This window comes from Papaver somniferum, unplaced genomic scaffold (assembly GCF_003573695.1).
Source record: "Papaver somniferum cultivar HN1 unplaced genomic scaffold, ASM357369v1 unplaced-scaffold_132, whole genome shotgun sequence".
NCBI lineage: Eukaryota > Viridiplantae > Streptophyta > Magnoliopsida > Ranunculales > Papaveraceae > Papaver > Papaver somniferum.
The window spans coordinates 8978762-8985661 of record NW_020622381.1 but is presented as its reverse complement, the minus strand read 5'-3'; positions in this window follow the sequence as shown (position 1 = coordinate 8985661).

The following is a 6900-nucleotide window of genomic DNA, read 5'->3' as shown; positions in this document are numbered from 1 at the left end:
AGGGGGACGGAGATATTGGGAGAGAAAAAGAGCACCACGGAGCGAAAAATCAAATTTGCAGAGCTGTCATTTCTGCTGTTGCAAAACTGAAGAACACGAAGAACGGACCTGCACCAGCAGTCGTTTTTGAACAGTGACAGCAACTCATTCTGTGGGTCGCATTTTACAGGCAGACTTAAAAACGCAACAACAACAGTAAGGACTCTTTGTAACGGTTTTTGCAACAGTTATAAGCGTTGCAAACCCGATTTTTATTATAATTCTCTCTTATTCATCATTTGTAACCCTTTGAGCATAAATGAAATCAACTTTTGAGCGTGTTTCCAACATGATGAGCGGCTAATTCTCCCACAACCAAGGCAATGGGGAAGCTATTTACGCATGAATAATTGGTAATTATTTTATTTTCTATAATATTTAATTATAATTCACTCAATCACTGCTTTTGCAGAGTTTTAAATTGTTTGCGTAATTTTCCTAATCAGTTGTGATTCAATTAGATAGGTTATGCTTTGTTTAGATAATCTATGATTAAGGGATACAATTGATGTTTGAGAATTTGCTTGATTATTAGTGAGTTAAGATATAAAGGACTTAAAAGATAATTAGAGTTTTGGATTATTTACCATCATTAATTCATGTGTAATAGTGGAATCAATGTCTTGGTTGTTTTCTCATACCTCTCGCCCACTTTGTTAATATTTTTGTATATAATTTTATTAAATCTTTAAATTTAATCTTCACAAGTCCGAGAGTTTGAACCTCATTACTACAACATCATTCAAAAAGTATAATCATTTTGGCGCCGCTGACGCGGAGTTGTGCTTAGGTAGAATTTTTAGGTTTTTTTTTTATTTCATTTGTTCTTTTTACGTTTCTTTGGGTGTGTCTTTGTATTACAGGTTTGAAGTTGGATACTAAAGACTTGGAATCAAAGCTTAAAGCCAAAAGAGAAGGAAAAAGACAAAGCAAAAAAAAAAAAAAAAAGAGCGAAAGAAAAATTAAAAAAAAAGAGAGAATTTTTTTTTTGAGACCTTCCATTTTTTGTAATTATTATTTTTTTTATTTCTTTTCTTTTGCACTTTATTTGGACTTTGGACTTGGACAATTATTATTTTTTAAACCCTAAGGAAGGATACATTAAATATAAAACTGTTTGCAGGGAAGGACGACGATTACAATATCGTCTCGGCCCCTCGGGTTCGCACATGACATAGGAGTCGTGGCCCGAGTCAACTTCAGCGGTTCTGCGCCCGTCTGGTACAGGAGGTAAGCTTTCGAAACACCCGCGAATCCCCTGTCAGCGGGTTTATTGTATGCCTTAAGGTGAATATATGCTGAGGATTTGAATACGGTTGTTTTAATTTCCTAGTAAAGGGCAAGGCCTGGCCAAATTAAGATAAAGACTCGGATTTCATCACCGTTTCCTTCTTGCCCGCTTTAGGAAAACGAAACCAAACGCGAACCTAAGCTTAAAATTTTGACTAGAACGAGACCTATAGGGTAACGAGCTTAATAGGAAAGTCGTTCGAAAAATATTGGTTACTCTTTTGAGCATACTTTGAAGTTCATGATGGTTTCTGCGAGTTGAATAGTGGTTGGGAACGCCATCCTTTGGAAGGATATGGGTCATACCCTGGTGAGCCCAATTACTATCCACACATGCATCAGTCTTACGAGCAAGAAGATTATAGTACTAGTTCTTCGTCTCTAGAGGATATAATCAAACTATTGAAAAGTAGTCCTTTTTATGATCCCTCTATTCCTATTCCTCCTTTAGAAGAGTCCCTCAGGAAGTTAGCTGAGTCGACGCGTAAGTTAGCTGAGATGAATAGTATAATTATAGACGAAAGAACTACAATAATGAGTGAACCTTCTTTAGAAGACCACCTCAAGCGGATAGCTGAGACGAACGAAAGAATTGCTCGAAATTACTTGAATTGCCAATATAGTGTATCCAATAATACCCTTGAGAATGAAGATAGTTATTTACATAATCAAGATAACAAGGTTAGAATTGGTAGCACTACTTGTTTTGATGAGGTTCGATCTTTTTCATGTTATTATGATGAGGATAGTGTTGATGGAGAATCATACTTATGTAGGAATAATGATCAGGAAATAGATACTCCAATTGAGATTTACAATGATAATATTATTTCTATTTAAAATCCAAATAATTTTAATAATTATTCACCTATTCAAAAGTACGAGGATTTGACTAGAGATACCCTCGTTTTAGACGATGTAGTATTTCCTGTTTACAAAGCCGATAATGATTTAGAGGAACGAGTTTATTCTGAGAATAATATTTTAGAGTCTAGCGATTTAGAAACAATAGTCTTAGACGAAGAAGATGAACTCGTAGAGCTTTTAAATATGAGTGAGGATGCATCACCTGAGTATAACCTAATAGAAGCAATTGACCATTTTCAGGATTCCAATGATCTAGAAATTAGGGAAATTGTAGTTACTCTACCTAGAGACACCAAAAACTCTAAGTTTGGGGGTGATTATCATTCTCCCTGTGCTTTACCTTTAACTCTTAGAAAGTTCCCTCGTGTAGGGATTGACATTTTTGCCTCAACCATCATACAAGATTATCTCCATACACGTTTTCCCGAACCTAATAATGTCCATAAAGAAGTTCAGTCATTAGAAACCCATCCTCTGGTTGATGTGGTTTGCCTAGGCTATGATACCCTTATTGACTTTGTTTTCCCACCAAATAGTTTTCTTCCAAATGTGGGAACGTTTATATTTCAAATGTGTCGAATATTTAGTTGTGAGACTAAACCTAAATGCTTTAGGAAATTAGAATCAACACATTTTCTTAAGAATGACTACTACCCTCATTGTGGTCAATTTTGTAAGTCAAACCTGATTGACTTAGAGGATCCTCAATTATTTAGGTTATTATTATGTGCTTCTAAATTTTTATTTGAGTTTTTACAGACTCTAGGACCTAATAATTCGGATCTCACTTTTGAGGAGTTGCAGCCTAAAGAAATATATTTAGACCCTTTTATAGAACCTGAACCTGAACCACAATTATATGTAGTTGTCTTAATCAGGAAACTAGGTAAGGGCATGCTAGTCTTATTCATTTTCTTGGTTTACTGCAGTTTCCTTTGGTCAGCTCTATTTGGTTTTAAAGACCCACAGTTATTCCGGCTACTGTTATACGGTTCGAGTTGACTAATCCTTTATTAAGTCTGGCTAAAGACTTTAAACTTAGCACTTCTTGGGAGGTAACCCATGCTCATGCAACATGGTAATATCTTTCCTTAAATCTTTTTCTTCAAGTGGTAACAGTTTCTCCTAGTTCATGCTTTTAATTTTATCTTTAGAAAATTGAGGACAATGTTAGATTTAAGTTTGGGGGTGGGGAAGAACTTTTTAGTTGCACTTTTGAAACTTCTAGCGTCACATGGTACCCGGTTAGCTAAGTTTACATACTGTTTCTCACTGAAAAGATATAAATTGGAATGCTAAGGATAACAACCTTTTGAGACATTAGAGAAAAAGACATTGAGATCCTTGAAATTCAGGAGAGAACTTGTTCCTTTTAGTGGGTAACCGTGATGGACCTAACCATACATGATGGAAAGGCAAGTGGGTCAGGAAATGCCAGAAAGACAAAGCAACCTCACAATGTAGTCTTAGTTACTGGATTGCGACTCTGTCTCAGTAGAAACTTATCATCATCAACAAGCGGAGCGACATCAAAATCTATGAAGAAAGTTGAAGACGTTTTAGGTTTAGAAGCAACAATAGAAAAGAATAATTAAAAAATCAAAGTTGAAGTTATAAGAGCAAATTATGTAAGTTGTTAGAATCCATGATATCAAGACATCACAAGTTACGAAGATCCAAGTTTTGAAAGTCCTTCTCTCATGGCCATGTAAATTGTTGTCTTGTAATTTTAGTTTCCAAAAAAAATTAAAAAAAAAATAAAAAAAAAAGAAGAACAAATGAAAAAAAATGAAAAATGAAAAAAATCATCATTACGTTTTGTTCAATAAGGCCAAAGGGAAGTAGAAATTTATAAGTCAAACAAGAAATCGAAGAGAAGAGTTAATTTTCAAGGTTCTATGAGGTTCGATAGTTTATCATCAACAGTTGAAGACCGAAGAAGACGTTGTTTCTACTGAGCACTATGAGAGAGTCGAAGAAAGATACATTTGGTTACTTTGTTAGTCCGCTTTCAATCTGGCACAAGATCTTTCTAGCACTGGTTTAACTCATCACACGTAATTATTCCATCTGTGTAGCATATGTTCCTCTCATCTTTATCTCTCTCGTAATCTTATCCAGCTGTAAAGCAGCGGACGCATCTTACAATGTTTATCTAGCTGTGTAGCAGATATCTCTTTATCTAGCAGTGTTGCGGATGTGTCTCCCCTTTTCTTCAGTCAGCTTTAGAGCTGACACCTTTAATTTCTCTGGCATTCTAGTTACTTGGAGATAGGTTGAGAATATGTATGTCCTCATAGCTCTTTGGATATTTGTGACCAATTAGAAGTCATGGTTTTGTGGGTACACCTCTGGTAAACCCTCCTGAGATTAACTCGGTTTTATTTTTTATTGGTTTTGCTCGAGGACTAGCAAATAATAAGTTTGGGGGTATTTGATAGACGCATTTATGTGTCTTATTTGTCCTCAATGTTTCGTATTGTTGGTACTCGTTTTCGTCCTTATTATGGTATTTTGTGTATTTTTAGGTATTTTTGGAAAATAAATATTGTTGGAAAAATCGGCTCGAAAAATCACTCGGAACACCCCCGGAGGACACTTGCTATACGGAGCCCAGATTTGGTTAAGGGGCACCTCAATTACTAAGGGGCACCCCAAAAAAGGCAGCTGCTATTCGCACCCCACATCTGGTTAGTGGGACACCATCTTCTTCATTTGAAACTTAAAAATTGGCGGGAAAAATGTGGCAGCTGTCTGAGAATGTTTCGATCGAAATTTGAAGATGTTCTAGATGGACTAAAGGGCTGAAACTTCATGGGTAGTTGTGGTATGTCATAAAAGAGCTGGTATGGGTGTTTGTTTCGATTAAATTTGGCTGGAAAATCCGTGACAAGGAATCAAGGCAGCCCGTGCATGAGAAGAATAGTTCACGGGTTTTGGAAGATTTATGCGTGTTCTGCTCGTGTATGATGACTCTAGCAACACTCTGGACCGTGAAGAAGATAAATGAGGAGATTTTGCAGCTGTAGAAACACGTGAGAAGCTAAAACAAGAAAGAAAATATTCCCAGAATATTTTTCTTCACTGCCGAGTTTAATGAAAATTTGTGAGAGTTATGGCGTGATATTTTGCTGTTGTTGAGTATATATAGTGTGAGGGGATCATAAAGAAGGGGGACAGAGAGATTGGGAGAGAAAAAGAGCACCACAGAGCGAAAAATCAAATTTGCAGAGCTGCCATTTCTGCTGCTGCAAAACTGAAGAACACGAATAACGGACCTGCACCAGCAGTTGTTTTTGAACAGTGACAACAACTCATTCTGTGGGTTGAAGTTTACAGGCAGACTTAAAAACGCAACAACAACAGTAACGACTCTTTGTAACGGTTTTTGCAACAGTTATAAGCGTTGCAAACCCGATTTTTGTTATAATTCTCCCTTATTCATCATTTGTAACCCTTTGAGCATAAATGAAATCAACTTTTGAGCGTGTTTCCAACATGGTGAGCGGCTAATTCTCCCACAACTAAGGCAATGTGGAAGCTATTTACGCATGAATAATTGGTAACTATTTTATTTTCTCTAATATTTAATTATAATTCACTCAATCACTGTTTTTGCAGAGTTTTAAATTGTTTGCGTAGTTTTCCTAATCAGTTGTGATTCAATTAGATAGGTTATGCTTTGTTTAGATAATCTATGCTTAAGGGATACAATTGATGTTTGAGAATTTGCTTGATTATTAGTGAGTTAAGATATAAAGGACTTAAAAGATAATTAGAGTTTTGGATTATTTACCATCATTAATTCATGTGTAATAGTGGAATCAATGTCTTGGTTGTTTTCTCATACCTCTCGCCCACTTTGTTAATATTTTTGTATATAATTTTATTAAATCTTTAAATTTAATCTTCACAAGTCCGAGAGTTTGAACCTCATTACTACAACATAATTCAAAAAATATAATCATTTTGGCGCCGCCGACGCGGAGTTGTGCTTAGGTAGAATTTTTAGGTTTTTTTTTTTATTTCATTTGTTCTTTTTACGTTTCTTTGGGTGTGTCTTTGTATTACAGGTTTGAAATTGGATACTAAAGACTTGGAATCAAAGCCAAAAGAGAAGGAAAAAGACAAAGCAAAAAAAAAAAATGCGAAAGAATAATTAAAAAAAAGAGAGAATTTATTTTATTATTTTTTAGAGACCTTCCATTTTTTGTAATTATTATTTTTTTTTATTTCTTTTCTTTTGCACTTTATTTGGACTTTGGACTTGGACAATTATTATTCGTTAAACCCTAAGGAAGGGTACATTAAATATAAAACTGTTTGTAGGGAAGGACGACGATTACAATATTGTCTCGGCCCCTCGGGTTCGCACATGACATAGGAGTCGTGGCCCGAGTCGACTTCAACGGTTCTGCGCCCGTCTGGTACGGGAGGTAAGCTTTCGAAACACCCGCGAATCCCCTGTCAGCGGGTTTATTGTATGCCTTAAGGTGAATATATGGTGAGGTTTTGAATACGGTTGTTTTAATTTCCTAGTAAAGGGAAAGTCCTGGCCAAATTAAGATAAGGACTCGGATTTCATCACCGTTTCCTTCTTGCCCGCTTTAGGAAAACGAAACCAAACGCGAACCTAAGCTTAAAATTTTGACTAGAACGAGACCTATAGGGTAACGAGCTTAATAGGAAAGTCGTTCAAAAAAT